The 12,289-nt window shown below is 43.9% G+C and overlaps 2 protein-coding genes across 9 annotated transcripts in view; one reads left to right on the forward strand and one right to left on the reverse strand.

Annotated features, from left to right (window-relative positions):
- Positions 1 to 12,289, reverse strand: part of LOC150039637 (sorting nexin-25-like) — a 108,751-nt gene that overhangs the window by 79,094 nt on the left and 17,368 nt on the right. The gene's annotated exons all lie outside the window — the stretch shown is intronic.
- The window catches only part of LOC150039638 (cilia- and flagella-associated protein 97-like), a 32,845-nt gene continuing 28,544 nt past the window's right edge, over positions 7,989 to 12,289 (forward strand). For 2 of the 5 annotated variants that reach the window (XM_090327704.1, XM_090327705.1), the window contains exon 1: positions 8,043 to 8,121. The gene's annotated coding sequence lies outside the window, so the exon portion shown is untranslated. Of the gene's footprint in view, positions 8,005 to 8,025; positions 8,122 to 8,170; positions 8,351 to 12,289 lie in introns of those variants that run through there. The other 3 variants (XM_090327702.1, XM_090327707.1, XM_090327706.1) reach the window with 3 other exon arrangements.

The raw sequence follows: 12,289 nt of genomic DNA on the forward strand, positions 1-12,289 counted from the left end.
CAGCGCCTGAGCACTGTCCCTGGATTTTCTCAAGGCTAGAGCTCTACCACTTGAGCCTCAGCACCACTTCTGGCTTTTTTTTTCTGTGTATGTGGTACTGAGGAATTGAACCCGGGTCTTCGTGCATGCTAGGCAAGCACTCTACCACTAGGCCAAACTCCCAGCCCCATATATGCTCCTATTCTTGAAAGACCCTAAAAACTCCTTCAGAAAACTTTTAGACTTGATAAACACTTTCATCTAAATAGTAGGATAAGAAAAAAATAATAGAAGAGCCAGTAACATTTCTATACAGCAACAATAAACCAGCCAAGAAAGGAAGCAAGGAAATACCATTCACAATAGTCTCATAAAACAAAATACCAAGCCAGGTGCCAGTGGCTCATGCCAGTAATCCTTCCTACTCAGAGCCTGAGATCTGATGCTCATGGTTTGAAGCCAGCCTGGGCAGGGAAATTTGTGAGACTTCTCTCCAAAGTGGTTCAAAGTGGTACAATGGTTCAATCTTCAGTGCCATTAAAAAAATAAGTGACAAGCTATTGAACATTAATTCTTCTCAAAAACTATTCTTGTTGGGTGCCAGTGGTTCATAGTTTTGATCCTAGCTAGTAAGGAGGCTGAGATCTGAGGATTGTGGTTCAAAGATAGTCCAGGCAGGAAACTCTGTGAGACACTTAACTCCAATAAAACAACTCAAAAAGGCTAGAAATGGTGCTGTGGTTCAAATGGTAGAGCCCTCACTTTGAGTAAAAGAAGCCTAGAGACAGCACCCAGGCCCAAGATTCATGCCCCCAGGACTGGAAAAAAAAAGTATGCTTTAGCTGTACACACACACACACATACACACACACACAATATATGTGTATATACACATATAATGATTATATAAACATTATATGTGTATATACACACAAAGCTAAATGAAAAGGTTTTAGCACAAACACCAGAGTATAAAAAGTTGATTCTTAGGTTGGCATAAATTTTTAACTTTTTATTCTCAAAATCAGTAGAATGGTAAATAATGTTTAAAATGAATATTACAGCCACACTGTTTGAATTTTTTTAAATAGCAAAAGGAGAGATTATGTACAGAATTCAAATACCATTATCTAGCAGGTAAGACATTATTGAAAATAATCACTGATTATACACAAAGTGACCAAAAGCATATACAATGTAATATATAATGTAATTGGGTCTACTCATTGGCCTGGAAGAACGTAAAGTTTTATAAAAAAAAAAAAATCATGGCCGGAGCGAGTGGGGCTGGAGCGAGCGGGGCCTGAGCTAGAAAGGGAGGCTAGCCGGGCCGGAGCGAGCGGGGCCGGAGCGAGCGGGGCCGGAGCGAGCGGGGCCTAGTCGGGCCGGAGCGAGCCGGGCCAGAGCGAGCGGGGGCCGGAGCGAGCGGGGCCGGAGCGAGCGGGGCCGGAGCGAGCAGGGCCTAGTCGGGCCGGAGCGAGCGGGGCCGGAGCGAGCGGGGCCGGAGCGAGCGGGGCCGGAGCGAGCGGGGCCTAGTCGGGCCGGAGCGAGCGGGGCCGGAGCGAGCGGGGCCAGAAAGAGAAAGGGGCCAAAAAAAAAAATCATAAAGCCGAGCCAGGTGCAGTGGCTCACACCTGTAATCCTAGCTACTCAGGAGGCTGAGATCTGAAGACCAAGGTTCAAAGCCAGCAGAACACTAAAGGACCTGAGACTCCAGTTAACCTCTACAAAATGGGAAGTGTGAGGCTCCACTCAAGGGTAGAGTGGTTGCCTTGAGCTGAAGAGCTCAAGGACACGGCCCAGGCTGAGTTCAAGCCCTATGACCCCCGCCCCCCCCCAAAAAATCACAAAGCCCTTTTCAGTGCCTAAGAAATACTGCCAGTGCTTGATCAGCTTTACTATCTCACTCAGAAGATCTGAATGACTATCTCTACTGCTGCTCCCATCCAGCAAACAAGCATGGGGAAATCATTTTGCGCTCAAGCATACTACACAGCTGCAGTTAATTCCTAGGTCACCTAACTGGCAGTAGAGAATTTCTTGTCCTTGGCTTAGCTTCATGCTGTTCTTGGGACAAGCGCTAAGAGTGTCATTGCTGTTCATTCTCATTGTTATTAAAAACAAAAAGCCATAGGTTTAAGATCCCTTAGTAGAAATACTTTTAAAATGAATGAACAAACCTTAAGATGTATGTATTATAGTTACAAAAGAAAAGACATATCCTTACATTATAACTCAACATATAACATTTAGTACTTTCCCATGGAATTAAAAAAAAATGTGATCATCTGGCCGGGAGTTTGGCCTAGCGGTAAGAATGCTTGCTTGGCATGCATGAAGACCCCGGGTTCTATTCCTCAGTACCATATATATATATACAAAAAGCCAGAAACGGTGTTATGGCTTAAGTGGTAGAGCTCTAGCCTTGAGAAAGTCCAAGGACAGTGCTCAGACCCTGAGTTCAAGCCCCAGGACTGTCAAAAAAAAAAGTTTAAAAAAATGTGATCATAAACTAACAAATTCAGTTTGTGAACTAAAACATCAAAGACCCTTTCAAGCAATAAAACTATATGGTCAGTAGATTTTATTCTAATTTTTTCTTAGTTCATCAAAAATTGAGGAAATGATAAGGACTGTAAATTCTTGGTTTTTTAAAAACTCAGATATTTAAAAATCACACATTTTCTGAGTAATATTTAATTGAATTAAATATTTAAGAAGGCTATAATACCAATAATTACAATTACTTCTTATCAAGGCTTCAGTAAGTAGTCTACTTATAGTTTTCTAAGTATAGCTATGGCAATTTTAGTATGCAATACTTGACAAAAACCAAAACCAGACACTTTGTTGAGAAAGTCTTGGATAGAAATTCTTAAATAGAAAGTCTTTAAGGGCTGGGAGAGAAAGAAGTATAAATGTGACTGACATGCAGTTTAGGTATTGCACACATACACACACACCAGGGCTTGAATTCAGGGCCTGGCTGAGTACTCTGGCATGGCTTTTTCTATTACAGCTGGCATTCTACCATATATGCCATGCCTCAAGTCCAGCCTTCTATTTGGCTGCTAATGGAGTCTCATAGATTTTCCTCCTCAGGCTGATCTTGGACCACTCAGATCTTAGCTACCCAAGTAGCTAGGATTACAAATGTGAGCCACCAGTGACCAGCTACAATTTGCATCCTGAATGTTACCCAAAGACTATGGGCTTAAAGGCTTGGTTCCCATCCTGTGGGAAGTGGTAGAATTTTTAGGAGGTAGAGTGGGAGGTGAAAAACCATCAGGCTATTGGGAGCATGACCTCCCCACTCCTCTTGTCTCTCTCTGCTTCCTGACCACAAGCTACCCATCATGATTGCTCACAGGCCCAAAGGCAACAGAACAACTGACAAAGACTGTGAGACAAAACCTTTTCTCCTTTGCTTGATTTATCTCAAGGATCTGTTACAGCAGCAGAATACTTTCTTAAAACAGCATGCCTGGGGCCAGGAGTTTGGCTTAGTGGTAAGAGTGCTTGCCTAGCATGCACGAAGATCCAGGTTCGATTCCTTGGTACCACATACATAGAAAAAAGCCAGAAGTGGTGCTGAGGCTCAAGTGGTAGAGCTCTAGAGCTAGAGCTCTAGCCTTGAGAAAAACCCGAGGATAGTGCTTAGGCCCTGAGTCTAAGCCCAAGTATGGCAGAAAACAAAACATAGCTGCCTATTTAAAACACATTACAACTTCCTCCAAAACATTTAATTTGAAAATTAGTTCTACATTTTTTCTCTCTTTCTACCTCTTGCCATATGTCTGCAGATTTCTTTCAGCTCTTTATTTGAAAAACTTAAAAACTAATATATAAACATATGGTTGTCACTACTGAGTGAATCTAAATAAGGACTCTAGTATCTTTAATTTTAAAAGGGTAATAAGGAAATTAGAATGGTGGTTGCCAGGACACAGAAAGTAATTCTTTAATGAGTACAGAGTTTCAGTTTTATAAGATTAAGACTTATTGAGATGGATAGAGGTGACAGTAACACAGCTTTATGGATGCATTTTATACCAGTGAGCTGTACAATTAATATTTAAGATGGTAAATTCTATCAGTATTTTGTCACAATAAAGAGGCTAGTCACAAGTAACATTTTTTATTTTAACTCATTTAAGGTCCTGTTATTCTGCCAATTTGATTTTCCAATCTGGTTCTAAATTTCCCATGCATACATATACCCTTTAGGAGTCACTATCAGAAACAAAAGAAGTTCAGATTCTTATCACAACACCAAAGCCTGACAGATAATCAATAATTGAAAAGAAGAGCAATGATTAGGACATAATGGAACAAGCAGGGATTGAGGTCTAATGAGGTTACTGGAGCCACAAATCTGAAATCCATTTAGGCAAGATAGTTACACTAGACATTAAAAAAAAATCGGGGGGGGGGGGTCAGGAGCATAGCCTAAGGGTAGAGTAGCATGCAGGAAGCCCTAGGTTTGATTCCTCAGTACCACATACTCAGAAGAAGCCAGAAGTGGTGCTACAGCTCAAGTGGCAGAGCACTAGCCTTGAGCAAAAGTGTCCAAGGACAGTGCCCAGGCCCTGAGTTCAAGCCCCAGGATTGGCAAAAAAAAATCAAAACAAAAACAAAAACCAGGAACTGTGTGTAGTACAAGACTAATCCTAGCAATTGGGAGGCTCAGACAGAAAGATCTTAATCATGAGGTCAAGTTTAACTTGACTACACAGTGAGACCCTGTCTCTACATAGATAAATAAAGTTCTTTAACACAGTGGAAATTTAAAAAAAATAGAAAACAAAAATCCTAGACTAAAAAATGCAGAGTTCCTTTTTTATGTCTTTCTGGTTTTTTTTAATAATTGTGTCTTTCTAAACTTTTATTGTTTTCTAAAATATACAAATAGAGCTTCTAAACAGTAGGTTTGTCCATAATTATAGATAATGAGCAGAATTTAACAACTACCATCCAGAGATAATGGCAGGGACACCTTGACAAAGCTCTTCCACAGACCTAGCTGCTGGTGATACAATGGTTGCCCAGACAACTAGTCTACTTGCTGAGGGCTGGGACCAGGCCCTCCTCCTTCCCACTGTACCTGGGTTGGAGGCAGCAAGAGGTGGATGGTGAGATCTCAGACCAGAACAAAAGCCACAGATCTCTTCATGGTGGGGGGAAGGCATGTGTCTTTCTGGTTTTTAGAGTTATGGTTTCAGTATATATTCCAGTTTGGGCTGGAATACACAATGTAGCCTAGGCTAGCCAGGGACAAGTCTCCAGGCTGCTTCCCGGATACGATCTCTCTCCTCAGTGGTGAAAAGGACCTGTAAAAGCTGGCTACAATCATCCCAAGTGGGCTGGTATGTGAAAAGAATAGTTTCAAGCAAGCAAATTAAATCCTGGGGTTTCTCAGAAAAGGGGGCGTTTTGAGTAGTATGCCAATTGTAGAGATCACTAGTAGCAAACAGCCAGTATTGGAACTGTTGTCGACCATCTGCATCCTTAGAACCTATAGGGCGAATGGGAAGGGCAACAGAATTATGAGGAGGTGTAACTCCTTGGTGCCTGCGAGTTGACTGGGCAGGACCCTCTGGAGCAGAGGGCACAGCTGGAACCTTTTCATTTTCCTCAAAGTCCTTCTCCTGTGTATTAGAGTTAACTGGGGTGGGGAGTATGGAAGGGGAAACATTTCTTCCTCCGTGCTTCCTCCCTGGAGGACGGTGTGTGTGTGTGTGTGTGTGTGTGTGTGTGTGTGTGTGTGTGTGTGTGTGTGTGTGTGTATGTGTGTGTGTGTGTGCGTGTGTGTGTAACTTCTCTTTTTTCTTAGTTTCTCTCTTCTTTTTCTTCACCCTGTGTCTTTTGAACGAATATTGGGGTAGAGGAAAGAGCTGGGGAGGGAGTTGGTGGTAAGAAAGGCCTAACCCAAGCCAGGGCGTCTCTATGAGTTCCCTCCAGGTGACTATGTAGGGAACCTGGTCTGGAGGGCCCAAACGAGGGGTGTAGATCAGGTGTTATAAAATTCTGATCTTACCTATGTCAAAGCTTCCCTCGGGTGGCCAATTAGCTCCCTCAAAGGTGGGCCATTCTGACTTGCACAAGGTGATCCACTTTTCTTTCTTAATGGCCACACTCTGGTTCTGAGCTAGCTCCTTAACCTCCTTCCAGTGAGCTAGGGTCAAGTCTAGGGGGCTGGATGGGACATTGCCCATGGCTATCAGTCTGGTCAGTCGTTCAGTCCACAAAATAACAAGGGATAAGAAAATTCCAACAAAACAGAAAAAACAATACACACAGGCCTGATATTTAAAAGACTTAAAACATGGAGATCTCCCAAGTTGATCTTCTGACTCCTGTGAAGAAACAGAAGGAGCAGACCCAAGATCAAGGTGGGCAGGTTGAGCCTCAGGAGGCCCTCCCAGTCGGTTCCAGCCCAAAACCAAACCGACTTGAGCCCTACGAGTATCAAGGCAGGGTTCCAGGGGTCCCCCTTCAAGGGTGGAGGGTCTGGGATGTCTCCCAGTTCCTCCAGGATTGTCTTGCAAGCAGGTCCTCTTCAATAACCCCTTCAAGAAATACGAGTTGGAACGGCTGCCCTCAAAATGAAAGCGAAACAAATGACAGGACAAGGCAAATCAACAGCGCTGTTTTCTTACCTTCGGGGTCTGGGGTCTCGGGGGTCTCTGGGGGTATCCCAGATGAGCTCCCAATTGTAATGCCTAAGCCACAGGACTACCACCAAGAAGACCACTGAGAGCCAGACATTCCGAAATGCAAAACAAGGCTTTATTCAGGCAGGCTGCAGCTTGGGCCTCGTCCTATACACGGACACAGCGGAGCTTAGGATGCGGAGGGCCCCAAGCTGAAATTTTACAGGGCTTATAAAGGCAAAGACCACAGAATTACAGCAACCAGGTGTTTGAACAAGGTAAGGTGGGGGGGGTATGGTCATTCCAGGGCAGTTAGAGCTAACCGGAAGTTCCCAAGCTGGTTGGGTCCTGATTAACTATCTGCAAAGTGGGGGTAGTTTATGACTTAGTAAGCAATTCTGTTCCTGGAATTTATGTGCACTTCGGATCACTCATAGTTTAAACAAGATGGCTACTGTGTGAAATGGGGGTACTTCAGCTCTTCAGACATTACACAAGTGCAGTTCTTCCAACATGTCAAGGATATGCCCAAGCGTTCAAAAGCAATAAAGGAGAGCATTCAATGTACGGTGAAGAATGTGTACACCGGTCCTGGAGCTTGAACCCAGGTCCTGGGCACCTGGAAGGGTTGGAGTGCCAGTCCCTGGGGGCTTCAACTGAAGCTGCTGCTCCAGGCCCAGCACCCTAGGCCTGAACTTGCTGTGGTTAACTGGAGAGACAAGTCTTAGATTTTCCTGCTGGCTTTGAGCCCTCAGCCTGGTGAGCCACCAGCTGGCATCATTTCTACCTTAGATCCGTCTTAGCCATATCTCCTCTGCTTTCACTGGTGCAAGGAACTAGCGTGGACGCAAACCTGCCGCTCTAACATACCAGGAAGAACACCGTTGTCCACGTTGTGTCATTTTGACTAAGAGCAGTGTGATAATGTAATGATAACATGATCCAAACAGCTTTCCCCCTTTCATTGACCCTCGCTGGTAACCTACCGCTCGAGGTCGGAGATCCGAGAGAGACTGTAACACGAGGCAGACAAGCCACAGCTGACCTGACGCCGCAGGCCGTGGCGACACGCGCCGCCGCACGCTCCCGCACCCTCCCGCTAAGTCCGCCACTCTCAGGCTTTCCCTCCTTTCCCCTTCGGCATCCTTCCGTTTCCGGAAGCCGCGGCCTGGCTTAGGGAAGCTCGGGGGCGCGCGCGCCGCTGGGAGCAGCGTGCCGGGTCTGGGGAGCGCGCAGGCGCGTGCGTGCGTACGTGCCTGCGTGCCTGCGTGCCTGCGTGCCTGCGTGCCTGCGTGCCTGCGTGCCTGCGTGCCTGCGTGCCTGCGTGAGAGGGTACGCGCGAAAGCGCGAGCGCAGCCGCCACGGCTCCCAGGTGAGCGCTGCGCGAGCCTCTCCTTCCTCCCTGCCCGCGGGGCGCCCGCCAGCCTTCTTCTCCGTTCGGGATCCGTTTCCCGGGTCCGGAGCTCAGGAGCGGCTGCGAGCCGTCAGGGTGGGTATGCGGTGCGGGGTGGGGGGGAGAAGCCCGGAGCGGAAGCTCGGGAGGCGGGCACGCCGTGGATCCCCGCTGTTTGCCCGGCCTGGCCCCCCCAGCTCGGAGGTGGGGGTAACCAAAACAAAGCCGGCCGCACCCCTACTCGCCGGAGGAGCGAGGAGCGGGGTGGGGGCTGGAGAACGGCCATCCGGGCTCATCACACGTCTGCCTGTGTGCCTGCCTGCAGGTACTCGAACCCGGAGACCTGAGGGGTTGCTAGTTGTCCTATCCTACCTTCCGGGATTGGAGGAGGTGACGACTTAACACCAGTTTTCCAATTGGGCGGAGGGGAAGGGCTCTTCTTTTTCCCAAAAAGAAAGTGATGTCAGCTGGACAAGAATGTTATTTTTTAAATTCCAGTCATATATATATATATTTTCCCCCCTCCAGTCCTGGAGCATAAACGCAGGGAGCACTATCAGCGCTCTGCCATTTGAGCCACAGAACCACTTCTGGCTTTTTCTGTGTCTGTGGCACCAAGGAGACGATCCCAGGGCTTCATGCATGGTAGGCAAGCACTAGACTAGTAGAGGCCACACTCCCGGCCTTTTTTCTTGATGTGTCATGAAAGCACTAATCTTTTCTTTTGATTTCTCTACATGAGTTCCAGAGGGTGGTCCAAAGTGAGTCCCAGGCAGCTTTGTCAAAAACCTCCTACGATCCAGCCTCTGAGAGGGGTTATTATAGGTTGACGAACTATGCCTTTGATTTTTTTACCCTTTTTCTATGTGTTCTATGGAGAATCACCGGTCTTGTTTTGAAAAGCTGATGATACGTGGGCTGGGATGTAGCTCAGTGGCAAAGCACTTGCCTAGCAAGTGCAACGTCCTGGGTTCGATCCCCAGTGCCAAAAAAGAAAAGACAAAAATATATATACAGTTAAAAAGAAAAGACTATATATATATATATATATATATATATATATATATACAGTTTAAAAAAAGAAAAGCTGATACTGTTACCCTGAAGTGAGTCAAGCCTAACTTTGAAGTTAGTATGCGTCAAGGAGTTGCTTAATGGATAGTATTGTCTGATATATTTTCCTGGGAATAAGGTGAAATCAACTGAGTCTTAAAGTCCTTACAATAAGCCTTGTCTTCTTAGATATTGTGAATGTTAATTTATACCTGAAAAGTTTCCTGGACACCAAACAGCATGCCACCTCTCATGAACTATGGCCACTTTGGGCTGCAGATGGCTTTTGTACATGAAATGTGCAAGGTAGTTCTGGGATGTGTTTTTGTGGAGGGGTTGTAGGGAAAGTGTAGAAAACAATAAAGGATATTAAGTTGGAAACTTATTTTTCTGTCTAAGTAATAGCTGTCAAAGACCTGAATGAAAGCTTATCTGTCTTAAGCCTCCAAACTCCTGTGTAGGACAAACATTCTTTAAATGACTATTTGTTGAATCCTAATTAAATGGCCTAAGGAATGTGAAATGAGCTAGGCATCAGCAGCTCTCAATCCAATAAGGGAAAGGTTGTTGTGAGAGGTGTGTGTGTGTGTGTGTGTTCATGTTCAGTTTGTTTCTTTTTTCAATCCAATAAGGGAAAGGTTGTTGTGAGAGGTGTGTGTGTGTTAATGTTCAGTTTGTTTCTTTTTTCAATCCAATAAGGGAAAGGTTGTTGTGAGAGGGGTGTGTGTGTGTTTGTGTGTGTGTGTGTAAATGTTCAGTTTGTTTCTTTTTTCTTTTTTTTTTTGAGCCAGGCCTTGCTAGGTTTATAGAGGCTGATCTCCAGCTCTAGATTCAAATAATCCTCTTTATCTCTCAACCTTCCTGATAGATAGGACTCATTAAAAGACAGTGGGAAAAAAGACTACACACTTTTATTTCATGTTAATTTTTATAGTGGCATGGGGTCTTCCCGGAAAAGGAATCAGTCCCAAGAGTTCATGTAAACAAAGACTGACAAAGTTAGGAAAGCAAGAGGAAGGAAAGAGGGGTTTAGTCCTCTAGGGACTTTCAACTGTCAGAAGTTAAATAAGAGAAACAAATAATAAAGTCCATTTTAGCAAGCCTTATTCCTACAGCTCCATCTCAGGGTCACCTTTGTTATTCATGGCCTAAAGACTAGGAAAGTCTTCATTTTTCACACCTGCTATGAGAGGCCTTCCTTTTACATCTATTCCCAATTTAGCTAAAAATGATCTTTATGTTAAATAACATATTTGAGGGTGGTGTATTCTGATACACCCCCCCACACACACACAGCAAGATGGGAGACATATGAAATGAGGTATTTCAGAAATGATTCTGTAGTTATTTAGTTTGTGGATAAAATTTAGAATTTAGACCTAGAAATAGGTCTCACAAAGTAGCCCATTCTATTTTAAGGAGTTCCTTTGTTAAAATAGTTTTCATGTGTACACCATCTTTTGATTCAAGTTTTTACCCCTGGTAACCCATCTAGAATCCTTTGATATTACAGTCCTATAATGAAAACCTTTGCCCATTTCCTTTCCCTTTTTTATGATCCCCTTGTGATTTGTAAGCCATTGTGATTTGTAGCCTGTTAATTCATGATGTAGATTCTAGACATGTTACCATATGATTCTGAAATGGATCATTAAGTTGTTTGACCAAACAAAATATAGTGCAACCAGTTGGGGCTGTATACTGCTATCTCAGTATGATTTAAGAACATAATTTCATAATTTTTTGGTTTCTAACTTAGTTTGCCCTTTAGTGAGCTCCAGCTCATAGTTCAAAAGAACTCTCCCCCCCCCCCCAGTCCTGGGGCTTGGACTCAGGGTCTGTGGACATTTTTTGCTCAAGGCAAGTGGTCTGCAACTTCAGCCACAGTGCTACTTCCTGCTTTTTCTGAGTATGTGATGCCAAGGAATTGAACTCAGGGCTTCATGCATGCTAAGGCAAGCACCCGACCACTAGGCTACGCTCCCAGCTCCCTTTTCTTTTAAGAGAAGGTCTTACTACATATCCGTGGTTGCCCTGGCTCTCACCATCATCGTCAGATTCCCAAGTGATGGAACTACAGGAGTATAATACAGCTCATTGCTCCAACGCATTATTCTTGAGTTTTACTATTCTTCTAAGCCTGCATTAGTCCAGTCAAGTTGTAGAAACTAGCCATCACAGAGTTTAAACAGTAAAACTTTTTCAGATCTATTGGGGAACTGTGAGGGTAGGGATTAGGAAAAGTGTCAGAACTAATACTATATGCCATATATCATTATAGACAGTTTTATGTCAATCTTGTGTAAAATTATCAAGGATTGCTAACAAATTCTTGTTATATCATATTCACACAAAAAAAATAGGCATGCTGGAAACATTTCAAGGTCAATGATTTCCAAAATTACCACTGTCCCGACAAAAAGGTCTTAATGTAACACTTACTGTCTTTGGAAAAGGGTTTTAATCACAAGCTCAGACAATGCTTAGTTTGGAATTCAAAAGTCTTACCTATTGGTTTATTTAATTTGTGGCTAAAGTATAATTTGTTTAGTAAAGGAGAACTGCTATGTGGCAATCTGTCCAGTCATATTTATGACAAACTGCATATGTGTCTAATCATAACTATGATTTTTTTAGCAGTATGACTAAATAGGTTCCATCTGTGTGTGCATGTGTGTGTGTGGGTGTGCGTGCGCGTGCATGCACGTGTGCACACAAGCACGTGAGTGTTGTTCTGAGGCTTGAACTTATGGCCTTACTGATCCTGAACTTTTGTACTCAGAGCTAATGCTCTACCACTTAAGCCACAGCTCCATTTCCAGCTTTTTGGTGATTAATTAGAGATAAGAGTCTCACCAGTCTCACTGCCTGGGCTAACTTCAAACTACGATCCTCAGATATCAGCCTCCTGAGTACAATTATAGGCCTGAGCCACCAGTGCCCATCAACAAGGTCTCATTTTCCTTGTAAAAATACTACTCAGCCACCAAATAAATCATTGTTTTATATACAGTAACGTGCTCTGATTTTTACATGATATTCTATTTTTCTTTTAACAATTAGTGTGGTGTACTGAAATGATTTTGCTTTTGTCCTGTCTACCAATGAAAATACATTAAAAATATAATTGCAGAAATATTCATAACCATGAAGCAAAGTTAAAAGGGGTATAATCATAACTCTTATTCTAATCCTTTCTATTTTTGTTTCC

Source organism: Megascapheus bottae, unplaced genomic scaffold (genome assembly GCF_031878675.1).
Source record: "Megascapheus bottae isolate mThoBot1 unplaced genomic scaffold, mThoBot2.hap1 HAP1_SCAFFOLD_154, whole genome shotgun sequence".
Classification (NCBI taxonomy): domain Eukaryota; kingdom Metazoa; phylum Chordata; class Mammalia; order Rodentia; family Geomyidae; genus Megascapheus; species Megascapheus bottae.